The sequence below is a fragment of the Pinus tabuliformis genome, chromosome J, assembly GCF_031772625.1.
Source record: "Pinus tabuliformis cultivar Carrire ecotype Pingquan chromosome J, CPIR1, whole genome shotgun sequence".
NCBI lineage: Eukaryota > Viridiplantae > Streptophyta > Pinopsida > Pinales > Pinaceae > Pinus > Pinus tabuliformis.
In genome coordinates this window covers 1,451,736,732-1,451,750,498 of record NC_142295.1, presented here as the reverse complement: position 1 = coordinate 1,451,750,498, position 13,767 = coordinate 1,451,736,732, and positions in this window count along the sequence as shown.

Here is a 13,767-nt window from a genome sequence, read left to right as displayed (position 1 = left end):
CAGACTCACCCCACAGCTCATTAGCAGAGTAACTCATCTACCGATGGGGGTACCCCGGGATAAGGAGGAGAGAAAATTGGGTCAGAAAGCTAAAAAGGAGTTCTTCTTGCCAAAGGAACAATTTTCGGAGGACAAGAATGGAGTTCGAAGAACCAGCCTACACCCGTTCTGGAGTGAGGTCAGCCTCCAGATTATGAAGTATATTGCGTGTGAGGGGCGATTTAGCATCGTGTATGGCTATCATTTCCAGTTGCTCACAGAACTCAGGCACCGAATGGACCTACCCTCAGAGCAAAAGTTGAGCATTCCTTACCTCCTCCTGCAATCCATGACTGAGTGTGCCACCAAACTAAGAGAGGGAACACCAGACCAGCTAGTCCATCATGGGCTCATCAAGCTCCTCGTGGAAGATGCGCTCCACACTTACATCGTCCCTCTCTCCTGGGAAACTATTCGGAATATGTCTAAGGATGATGACATCCAAATTTTGGTCAAGGAGCTCACTTCCTCCAGCAGCGAGGAGAAGGAGCACATTCAGACAAAGGAGAAAGATAAAAGATAGGAAACCCCGAGCACAACATCGAAGAAAGAACTGAAGGTAACTCAAGGAAAAATCCAAGCTGCCAAAACAAGGGGTGATAAAAACACACCAACACCTAGGGAGAAAAGACTACAGAGCAAGGTGGAAAGGACTAAAAAATTCCATGCCAGTGAGGGCACCTCTAAGGCAGCCTCAGCCAAGTTAAAAGAAAAAGCACCCTCAGCCAAGCAGGCTAAAACGATGTCATCTGCTTCTACATGAAGTTTAAAAATGAATTCTACAGGAAGTCAGAAACTAGTCACTATAGGACTTTCTACAGGAAGTCCTCAAAAAGGAAAACAAAAGGAGAAATCGACCAAAATTCTTGCTAGGGAGGCAGCAGCTGTGCTGGCCACCCTAAGTACCTCTCCCAAGCCAAAGGAAAAATGAAAGAGGGAGACTCCTCTGTATTTCAAAGCAAGAAGAAGTGTAAGAATTAAAATTGGCAGACCCCAACCTCCATCCAAAGACCCAATTACCATTGAAGACACCCCTGCCTCACCAAAGGAAAAGTCCCCCTTGAAAGCATCAGTCACTTATGAGCGGGGCAGCCCAAAGACATCTACGTGGAGGGAGAGAATGGAAAGATTGGCTTCGAAAACCTCTCTATAGGATGTTGAAGCCATTCTACAGGAAACATTGGCCAGGCTCAAGGAGACCGAAAAAATGGAAGGGGAGGCAGCCAAATCACCACAAAAGGAAGAAGAGGTAGAGCACATTATGGAACGTAGCCCCCAGCCCAGCTTGGGATCTTATTATAACTTTTTGGATGCTGGAAAAATCATTCCACAGAAATTCACAATGCCGCTTTTCATTGCACTAGAGGAAGAAAGAGTGAGGACCCACACATGGATGAGAATAGCCAAGTCTAAAGGAGTAGCAGATATAGGCCCTTTGGAGGAACAACTCAAGGAGGCAAGAAGAGAATTGGCTATGGAAAAACATGTGGGAAATCGCCAGCGAGTATTTCTACAGGAAGAAAATGAGAAGCTCAAACTACAGCTATAAGGACAGAGGCAAGAAGGGAACACAACACTAGAGGACACCACAGCAGAACCTCAAGGAAAAGAAGCAATGCAAGCTGATCTTGAGGAACTAAACCAGCAACTACAGGAAAGATAATTCTAGGCAAGCATAGAGATACAAGCTCTAAAATAGCAGGTGCAAGAAAAGGAGGCGCAACTGGCCTACATAGCCAGTTGGGCAATGGACACTCTACAATGTAGGCAGCTAGCCAAATCTTATGGCTTATACCTATGAGACCAGTGGCTGCAATTCCAAATTAATGCATTGGCACAAAGGGGTATCTCCCAAATCCAAAACCCCCAGCAGTTCACGGATTTATGTAACAGTAGTTCAATAGAGGACAAGGCCAAGCTATCAGAGTTCTACCTTCATAATTTGGCCCTTCCAAATGTAACCTCATGGGACCCTAACACAGTCATGGGAGATATGCAGCTGATGGCACTAACCTCATGGTTAAACCACGAAGAAAAGGGAGTGGCAGAGGTCAAAGATGTCATGAACCGAGAGCTACATGAACCACTACTAATTAGAGCAGAGCCAGGGGACCCCACCGCATTGATATCAGCCCACCAGCACCTAGCAACCAACTCGCAGGCTTTATTAAAATACATGGATCGGCAAGCTCAGGCTATAGCACACTTCGAGGATATGGAGCGATTATTAGGGGATAATTGTGTTCATGCTTGCACCCGTAGGTGGAACACATTGTCCCACAGCCTCAAAATCAGGGAATATCATACTCCAACTAGAATGATGGAGGCCCTAGCACGGGTGCCTCTCTACAAGAAGTCCATGCAGAACCTCCAGGCTAGGTGGATTGGCCTCAAGCTAAGCCCACCTTTGCTTTTGGGATTGGTAGAAGGAAGCACAGAAAAAGACGAGCATAAGCAGTGGGAAGGGGTGGAAAGGAAGGCCGGGTTCCATGAGAGTGAGGAGGATACTACTTCAGAAGCCTGAGATGTGAGGGTGGCGATTAAGGCAATGAAAGACGAGGAGCTAGACTAGTTGCTCAGAGGATGAGCAACCATTTTAGTAGGGGGTGATGATGAGCCCCAAATTTGGTAACTTGTTGGGCTCATTTCGCCTAATTATCCTTGTTCAATCCTTCATTTTTCATAGCTTATGCATTACTTTTCAGTATGTTTATGTCATTTGTATGAATAAGGGTAGTCACTCTTCCTAGGTGGCTAACACGTGTTCATTTCAGGCATTTTTGACACATGTTGGAGCAAAACCGAGCAATCATGGGTTGGAAGACAACCAAGCTTGGGGTGAGGATTCGTAGGAGTGTTGTCTATGACATTAAATAGCCTTCCCCGGGATCTTCACCCCCAACTACAAGTTCCAAAGGCCACCAAAACCGGATCTAGAAGGCAGCCAAGCAGATTTTGGAAGAACTCACAATTTGGGCAGCCAAGTCCCATAGATTTAGGAGGCCAGCTAGGGCCCTTGTGGTGTATAAATGTTAAGGCCTCAGCCTTCATGAGGGACTTCTCGGAAAACTCTTGCATACTTTGCACTATAGTGCTGCTAGCTTCATTTTTTCTCTTGTAGCCATTTTTGGCATAACTCTTGACTTATGATCATGTTTTGATAATGAGAAGCAGTCTGATTTTATACCAACTCTGAGTTTTCTATAGGAGCCATAGCTATTGGGGTTGGGCCGAACCTGAGAGCCTAGGGCCTCCTTCTTTGTATTGTTACCTTTTCTTTATGCATCGTGGTTTTCCTTTTATGCATTTGAAACGTGTTTCTGTTGAGCAGATTTAGTTGTGTTGGTTAAATAGGTCATTGGTTATGAATAGAATTGCTTCAGATGTTTAGAACAGATTGGTAGGATAATAACAGATAAAGCTCCAAGAAAAGGGTCGACAACACTCTCACTTTCACCTCATCCTTATTGGATCAGGGGCTAGAATTGCAGAAACAGTGCTACCCCAACAAAAACACTAGTTTGCTTAACCATGCAATCCTTGGTGTACTGTTCTCGTTTGTAGAAGTTATATATGAGTTCAGATCTCTGAAATGTTTCTTTTCTTAAGTGATGTACATGTTTCTCTTTACAAATAAAGCTGTTGTTCATTTCTGTCATTGACAGTTAGAGTAGATTAGATAAGACTTTGATTGTGTGCAGGACTTTGTTGATTCGGTTAAATGTACACCGTGTAGGGCATCTCTGCCACTCTCTCATTCGCCTAAGCTTCGTCCAAGCCAGCTGCTCCATCTCCTAGTTAGGTTCCTCATCTCACACCTGCTCTTCTGCCCACGTAACCCTACCTTCTTGCTCCTCCATTGTCTTAGCCTTCTTTAAGCCAAGTCAGCCTTCTACACCCTCTCATCACTCCATCCATCAGTCCCTGGGTCATTTCAGGCCCCTATCCTACCTCCCTATCCATTCATGCATCTTCCCTCACTCACCCATCCTCTAAAATCCACTTTATAAACTTCCTGTAGAAATTTCTGAACATCCTGTAGAAATCTCTGAACATCCTGTAGAACCCCTGCAGACTTCCTGTAGAAGCTCACAAATGAGGTTTCTTGATAGCCAAACTTTGTGAAACTCTCCGGAAGGGTGTTAGGGACTCCTTAGACCCTCTCTGAACCTTCCCAACCTTTTCCAAGCATTTCTCCTCCTTGATCCACCCTTGCATAGTAAAAAGCCAATTAAAAGCACATGCATGATAATTCTGATAACTTATTCAAAAATACAAAAAGATGTTTTCTTCAGATAGAGATAGTCTAGACACATGTATTTTACCTTCATAGAAGTAATGGCATCTCTTTTAGTAGTTTGCATTCTCTCCTCTGCATCAGTAGGACTAGCTGGTAGAATTAGGGTTTGCTAGGGTTTGCATTTTCCTTCAGTTTTTCAATCTCTTTTCGCAAATAGATTAGCTTCCTTCGAGTTAGCTTTCATCCATCAATTAAAAAGCTTCTTCTAAGAGCTCATAGAAGTTGGCTTAAGCTCCTAGCGGACTTGTGCCACCTGACCAAGTGACGGCTGCGGCAAGAGCTAGTACTTGTGCATACAACACCGTCACTTTCAAGTTTGTTACGAACTACTCGGTTGATAAAAGTAAAGACAGGAGTCCGAGGAGTTGCAGCATTATTGTTGCAATACTAGAGCCCACCAAAAACCATAGGAAGAATGGAAATCTTTACATGACTAAAATTATGGAATATATTTGCATGCTAATATTATACACCATATCTTCATGGAATGTAGATCTTTGTGTCTTTTGCAAACTAATCTAAAGGTCAATATGTTAAAATAAACATTTTTTTTATAACGCTAATATCTAACAACTTAGGTTCATAATAATATAATATTATCATTCTTTAATCACAATTGATCTCTCTAAACCTCATTATTTACCTCCCATGTGAAATCACAAGCTTCAAATTAATTATTAGTAATTATTAAGTAGATGGTGGCCATTTAACTTCCCTCTAATATTTATAGTATTATACAAATATCAAAGGTTAAGATCTATCCTCTTCTAATTAATATATCTCAAATCAATTAATTAAATAAAATGTATAATAATAAGGTATTGGTCCATGGTATTGTAACAAAAGCTGTTTACAAGTTTACCTAGTAAAATGAATGTGAATCTCCATGGTTAAGAATATATGTTATTTAATTTTCTAATTAATAATAATAATAATAATATAAATTAAGGTTAAAATTTAGTTTATTTATATGATTTTTTTAATTAGAATAATGTGAAATGTATCTTAAAACAAGAGTTTTGATTCTTATCATAAATTTATGCCTATTTGAATTGACCACATTTAATTTATGCCTATTTGAATTGAGCATCTATCTCCGAAGGAGAGGAGCATGCAAAGGACAATTAACCAACATTGAGACAATTGTATGGTACTTAGGAGCAAATACACCAAGCATGCAATGTTACAGCTAGCATGCAAGGGACAACTAGCATCCAACAATAAGCATGCTAAGGATAATAAGCAAGCAAGGGACAACAAGCAAGCAAGGTGCAACCAACACATAATTCAGGATGGAAACATGGTGCAACAATGACACATAATGCAGTACAGTGATGGGTACAGTCATGATTAATGAAGCGTGAGGAGATGCAACATAGTGATGATGGGTGCAGCATGGTGTAGCGTGGTGAGGTGCAACATGATGACGAAATGCAGCACAACGATAGGTGAAGGAGTCACCTTGGAGAATTAGTTGAAATGTATCATCTTCTTCGAGATGATCTATGCTCTTATCTAGTTAAGTTAAAGTGTTGATTTCTATTGTAAACGTACCATCTCTCTCTCTCTACTGAACTATTAAAGAACATATAAGAAGAATTGATTAAGGGTTTCCCCACATTGGGGTTTGTCCCTCGCTAGCACCATATCTTGTGTCCTCTTGTCTTCTCTTGTCTTCTGCGATTTATGTTAATGTTCTATCTCCAGTTTACTTTAATGCTGATGTGATTTCTAATCTAGAAAAGATATTGATCTAACTGTGAAAATTGAAATAAATTGCTCTAAGCATAGAACATACCTAAAATTAACAAAAAGGCTAACAACTTCTTTCCAAATTTGGAAGTATTCTTGGAACTACACTGAGTGTTCTAGGTTGAGACCTCAATTTCTCCCTTCTCAAGACAATACATACCACTTTCTCTAGTAGAAGACTTAAACTTCTAGAAAGATTTGGAAGTTTTTCAGGAACTACACTAAATGTTCGAGTGTTGGTGGGAATCATTAAACCATCATTGGTTAATTCCTCAAGTTCTCCCATTTTATACCTTCATTTGAGGGAGCAGCAGAGCCTCTACCTACGTTAAGACCTAAAACACTTAGACTTATCTACCAAATCTCCAATGCTTCTTTTTTTCTCCTTCCTACTCCCTAGAGCTTACTTACCTAGCTCTTTTTTATACAATCCCATGGTCCGTGGACCATGGCTAGATCTTTATAGCCTACTTGACGCTTTACAAAATAAGGGCAGAAAACCCTTTATGACTCTTGACTCTTTCGCACTCGGCGACCACAAAATGCGGAGACTTTGCAATTTTATTACAAAATTGTTCGAAAATATGGGCTTTTAGCCCCAAAACTTCTCTTGGGGGAACCCTTTCCCAACATACTCATATATACCTATTTAGATTCAGGGGTGATGTTGAACATCTAATCGGCTAAAGGTTATGGTGTGGAATTTGAAGAGTGATTGAAGTCCAAGATATCACTTACATTAAAGTCCATGCTCACACACATTGTATAGATATATATAATTGTGAATATTAAATGCAACTCATGATTTATCTTATTTGGTTATTCATTCCATGTGTATGTTTAACATGTTTTCTCTACTTTACAATTATTTTGAGTGTCCCACTTTCTTCATATGTTCAACCTAAAATACCCAAAAATTCTCACTATTTGGGAGTGAGGAAATGCTGTAACATTATATTTTTACTTAATCATAATTCAAAGTAGCTCATAACAATCATTTCCATAACTCTATTACAACATGCATTGGAGAACTCCAATCTAAGAAAAAAACCATAGGAAGAATGGAAATCTTTACATGACTAAAATTATGGAATATATTTGCATGCTAATATTATACACCATATCTTCATGGAAAGTAGATCTTTGTGTCTTTTGCAAACTAATCTAAAGGTCAATATGTTAATATATATATATATATATTAAAGCTAATGTCTAACAACGTAGGTTCATAATAATATAATATTATCATTCTTTAATCACAATTGATCTCTCTAAACCTCATTATTTACCTACCATGTGAAATCTAATTAAATAATTATTTTTTTATAAAACTAATATCTAATTATATATATATATATATATATATATATATATATATATATTTTTAATTAAATAAATAAATTTTTTAGTTAATTATTTTTCACAAATTTATAACTAAAAACAATTATTTTATTAACTAATTAATAAAAATAATATTTTCACTACATAAAGTAATACAAATTTAAATTATTGTTAATACGGGTTTTCCCGTCCAACAGTTTGCTATCGATCCAATCGTATGCGTAATGGTGATACCCTCGGGATTACCATCCAACAGTTTTTTATCGATCCAATGGTATGCGAATGGTGATGCCCTCGGGATTACGGTCGATAGCAGGAAAAAATCAAATGATTTAATATTAAATCGAAATGATTTGCTAAACCCCTTAGAGGGTTGGACGCGGCGGGGCTTGAACTACAAAAGCCTACAGTACGCTGTTTGCTTTGATGTCGGTAGTGCAAGAGTCGTTAGGTGCGTTGGAATTAGAGAGTTTGAGAATGGGAGACTTTCAGAACCAAGGGATGGGAATGGCTGTGGGAGAGATGCAAGATTATGAGAGTGACAGCTATAATATTTTCGACCCTAATGCATATTCTCATACTTCCTCTCACATGTCATCCACTGAGCCTCTCGATTTATATGAAATACCCGTAGAAGAGAATATTGAATATCCAATGGGGTATTCTCATGTTTCTTCCACGCCGGAGTCAGGCCAGAAGTGCGAAGTGCCACTGATATCGACTCTGTTAAGTCCCTCAGAGTCATATGTGGACAGTAATAAGGAACCAATAGCTAAGCGACCAAGAACAGTATGTTGCTATACTATTGAAGATGTAATCAAGAATTTACCGAGAAGTTCCAGCGTTGGAAATCAGGAGATCTTGCAAAACAATATTTCTCCCGTGGTTAAAGGATTTCAGTCTGATAGGTGATCAGAAGATGGATAAGTTTCAGTTATATCGCGATTCGGGTAATCGTCTTTCAGTGGAGCCTCAGGGTGTTGCAGCGCGCCATCGTCGAAGGAAAATCCAGGGAAAAATCCGTTCCCTGGAGAAACTTGTTCCCTTAAAATCCAAGTTAGACACGGGTACAATGCTGGAGGAAGTGAGTAAATATGTCAAATTTCTGCAGGAGCAACTGCGCGTTCTAGAGCTGATGCCTTCAGTTTTATCTCCGACCAATGGTCTCGGCTCGGTGAGAACACTAAACCCTCCCTCGAAAAATAACGTAAGATTACATTCAACATCAAGCGCGGTTGGGAAAGGCATTGCCATGAACAGCAACGGGAAAGTGGAAGAACAAAATCTGTCAGATAAGGAGATGCTCCATCTTCTGGTCACGTCCCGTGCAGTTCAGAGAATACTCTTGAGTGAGGAGAAATGCTTCGGAACAATACCAAATGGCAGCTGCTGCGGAAGGTTCTAATAATTCTCTTTCAAATTTCTCGTTCCATAAATAGTTCGTTCATGTTTTAACATAATATTGCAGCAACGAATATATGATGGATAGGGTTTATTACTCAATAGTATTCCGTTGCTTAATATGTTTGTTTAATAAAAAGTTGGAGATCCAATTGCATTTTTATGTGACTGGCATTATGTATTATGTTGAAGTTTTGTACATTTTGATTTAACATTTAGGGTTGTTGGGGAAGTCCTATCTTTCAACTGATAGTGGTATATGGTACAGTTAAATATAAGAAAAAAATTTCATTTCTGTTATCCCCATTTCACAATATGTATTTCATGTAATGCCATTCCATTTCTATTACAATGAGTTGAACATAGCCTTGTTGCTTTCAAGGTGAAAGACCATGTTTTTCTCATTAGAGATCCTTCCTCCTCTTACCTTCCTAGTCTACATCTTACCTTCCTAGTGGACATAGACATGGCAAGTGGATAATTTACATCTCCATTAACTTATTCTTTAAATAGGTATGCACATTACTCTATGCTTAACACTTAATTGTTTACCATTCTATTACTATTCATAACCCTATAGCATTTATCATACAAGTATGACCAACCCAACCACTTTAACCAATCCTAGGTATTTGGTGGTGGGGACTCCCTCTATGTTTTTCTTTTCCAATACAAAGGCTTGTATTTAATGGTGGTGAGGTCTCTTGTATTATAGAGTTCTACTTGCTATGATATGTTGTATTACACTTTTTGTGTTATTATATTGTTTACCCTTCAACACCTTCCACACAATCCCTAAGCCTTATAGCTAGAAGTATACTCTCTGTGCTAGTCCCCACATCCTATATATCTTCCACGTCTTCTTTCATCACCTCTAGGACATGTGACTGCATTTGGACTACAGAGATGGGACGTTTCACATTGAGAATCACCATGGTTGAATGTATAACCCTAACCACTAAATAACCCTAATCACTTGGTCCTTGTATCCTTTCATTGTTATACTCTTTTTCCAATGACACATCTCTGCCCTCTTTGTTTCATCCATGGGATTTTGTAGACGTATATAGGTTATGCAGAAAAGTGACCTATGCAACCCTTCTCTATTAGTTAGTCTAGAAGTTCCTATAGATAACAATTTCCATTTAAGTAGTTGTATTTACTTTCTTCCTTTGTGAATTGTTTCCCAAAATTTTTCCACCATTTTTTTAGGGTTACTCATTTTATTCTCCTTTCTATTTTAATGGGTAATGCACACTCCAAATATTGCACCTTGTCCATGCTATATCATCTAGGCTTGAAGGTAACTTCCATGGAATCATTTAGGGTTTCTTTTTCTATAGCTATGACAGGAAATTCTCTTCATCCAGATTTCCTATAGGAAGAATAATGGCATTGACCCTTCCACTAACATAACCGAAAATGTGGGAAGGACTTCGAGGTTTGGGTGATGTAAATTAAAATTCCTTTCTTTCTTATGATTTGTCACTGGTCACAGTGTCATAATGTGGAAACTCTTAAAATCTTCATCCTTTCACAACTAAGATTCTTTTTTCATCTTTTCTATTTGGTAGAGAAGACAATCCTCCAAAATTTGGTGTTGTTTCTGAATCTGGGTTTTTCAGCTTCTTTTTAGCTTCCAATAGTTTCCATGGAGTGCAGAGGTTCTTCCAGCACCCACTATTCAACTCCTCTACTAGGTAATGTTAGATGCTACACATTTGGAGTTTTTTTCTTTTCATTCCTCTTCCACTAAGGGAACACAAGTTTTTTATTTTTTTTTGTATAAGGAGAATTACTATTAACTAGTTCCTCTTGTTGACCCCCCATTCCACATGGAAGAGGAAAGTCTCATAAGACAACACCTATGTCATTAGACTCACTAAATCATAACTTGTTCTTGTTATTTGAAACCTTCTTACATTTTAAGCAAAAGTACTCAATATGTGTATGAGATTTAATTCCTGACTATGGGCGGTGTAACCGATATGGAGATCGTTTTTAGACAAGACTTACTTGTCTCTCTTCAGCATTGCACCAGGATTCTTTAACAAATTTTTAGCCTAATATACATGATACTGCTACAAGTTGCTTTAGTATATCTATTCTAGGGATGGGTTCTTATAAAACTTTTCCTAGAAAGGGTTTTCTCTGGTTTCCACTTCAGGTATGACTTGAGATTCATTATGGAACTCTTAGAGTGAATAACAATTACGCTCTCAAAGAGTATAGTCTAGAGGGAATTGTTCTAGCTATTCCGAGAAGGGATAAGTTTGTACTATTTTTTTTACAATATCTGAAAAAAGTATTTATGCTTGATATAAGTTGCTTCTTAATTTCATGTTATGTGGTAATTTTAGAGTACTTGTTGTTCTAGCCATTGTAGCCTGAGGTTAATCCAACATGGACCCTATAAGGGGTTTTTAACATTTGACATTTTTTTGTTTTAATATGTAGCTATCTCTTTTAAATTTAGTTGTATCTATTTTTGTTACAGAGTTTGGTTTACTACTTTCTCTATCAACCAATTTTGAGCTTATCATTCCTACTAAGGATTAATTGCACAATTGTTTGAAGGTAGGAATTATATTCCCATATTTTTGCTATAATTGTTGAGAACCTAGTTCTGTTTATTTATTCTTTACTAAATATGGTATGATAGAATCTCTATGTATTCATAGTTCAAGCATGGATTAAGTGATTTAATTCCTTGGGTGAATGAGCTCCATTCTAAGACTAAACCCAGTTTCCATTTCCTCATACTACCACCTACTCACTGATTTAAAACAATGGCTATCTAGGGCTACCTCATTCCAATTCTACAAGTCTACCCATGATGTTGTTTCAAGATCTTAATACACCTAAAGAACTCTTTCCACCTTCTAAATTCAATTTTGAACTTTCCAAAAACCAACAAGTTGTAGATAAAAACACCTACTTTAATTGCAATGGTTATCCTAATATCTCAACACTACGAGCGCATAAGAAATGAATGGATACTCTATTTAAAGTAATCTTAAGCCATTACTGGTCATAACACAACCTACTTTTCTTATAGGATAATAAAAATAAACAACAAAATCAGCTTTCTAGTCAATTCCCCTTTCAATTCACAAAATGGCTATTCCAAATCCACATATACATACATCCCTAACATAGGTTCAAATACAGAGAACTCAGTTTCCATACTACAAGTAACTACTGAATGTAACTAACTAGGAAATTGTTAAATTTTGGTATGTTCTATGGTTAGCAATTTATTTCAATTTTCACATACATCAACATTAGAGTAAACTACAGATAGAACATAAACATATATCCTAGAAAACAAGCCAAGACAAGAGGAAACACGATGTGGCTTTAGCAAGGGACAAACCCCAATATGAGAAACCTTGATCAATTCTTCTTATATGTTCTTCAATAATTCAACACAGAGAGATAGTACATTTACAAAAGAAGTCAAGACTTTGACTTTCTAGATAAGAGAATAAATCATCTCTCACAAGATGATACATGAGATATTCAACTCATTCTCATTCTCCAAGGTGACTCCTTCAGCTGTCATTATGCTGCATCTAGTCATCATGCTGCACCTCGTCAGCTTGAAGCACCATGCTGCACATGCTTTTTGTTCTGTTGTGCCACTGCTGTACAATGTCATGGCTGTCCCTTTGTGCCACTGTTGCACTATGTCATGGTTGTCCCATTCTGCCATTGTTGCACAATTTCATGGTTGTCCTGTGTATCCAAACCATTGTAGCACTATGTACTTGTTGTCATATGTATCCCCCATGAAATATTGTAGCATAAGTACTAGTTGTCCCATGTTGTACCATTGTTGTCCAGTTGTGCACTATATGCCATTGAACATTGTTGTCCCATTGTTGTACCATATTTTGCCAAGTTTCCTTTGTCGTCCCATTGCTTATCATTGCAATACCATTTAGCTTTGTTGTGGCACTGCTGCCCCATACTTCACCAAGTTACCTCTATTGTCCCATTTCTTGTCATTGCAGAACCATGTAGCATTGATGTCCCACTGTTGTACTTCTAGCTGTGCATACTGCTGCTGTCCTATCATTACCATGTTGTCTCATTATTGCACCATACTTTTGGATGTTGCCTTCATCCTCCTACCACCTATCACAATTGTCTTCCACATAGATGCTACCCTCCATGCTCAGCCTTTGAGGTAGTTTCATGCCCAACACGTTTACCTATCTTTCTTACATAGCTGTGGCATCCAAATGCCTAACTAATAGCACTTGCCAACACCCAAACACATTCTTTCTTCATGTAGTCACTAGGACTCTTCTCTTGTTGTGGTTAGGTCTTCCTTGTTGCTTTATAGGAGAAGGTATGGGCATGTTATAGGAGTGGTTATGGGTGGCCTATAGGTGTCTTTTTACTATGTTGAGGGCTTCACTTTTTGCTACACCTAAGGGTTGTCTCAAACCCTTCCAAAATAAAGTATGGATTAGGGCACGACTTCCTTTACCTAGGGCTTGATATGACTTGTGTTTAGGTCATGATAGGACTCAGTTAGGGCTATTAAAGTTCCCTTAAACACTCGACAGAGCTCCCTTTGAACTGCGGCCAAACCTTCATAATACCTGCAGCTAGGGAATCCTTCTTTTTCTAGGTATAAGGTCTCCTTCTAGACCTGCATTTTTCCCTTAGAGATTATTCTTTCCACTAAAACCTAAAACAAGTGAAGAAGAAGAAATCTCAAGAGAGTTGTGTGTTCAAATAACTTGCAAGACACTTGTATTTATACCAAAAAGTGGAGCACAAGACCTTGACCACATAACACAAATAAATTCATATCTCCATGAATACTTATGTGAATTAGATGATCTTTATATCAATCTTACACCTCTCTATGAGAGGGATCTAGGAAAAATATCAGCTGCCATAAATAAGATGACCCACAT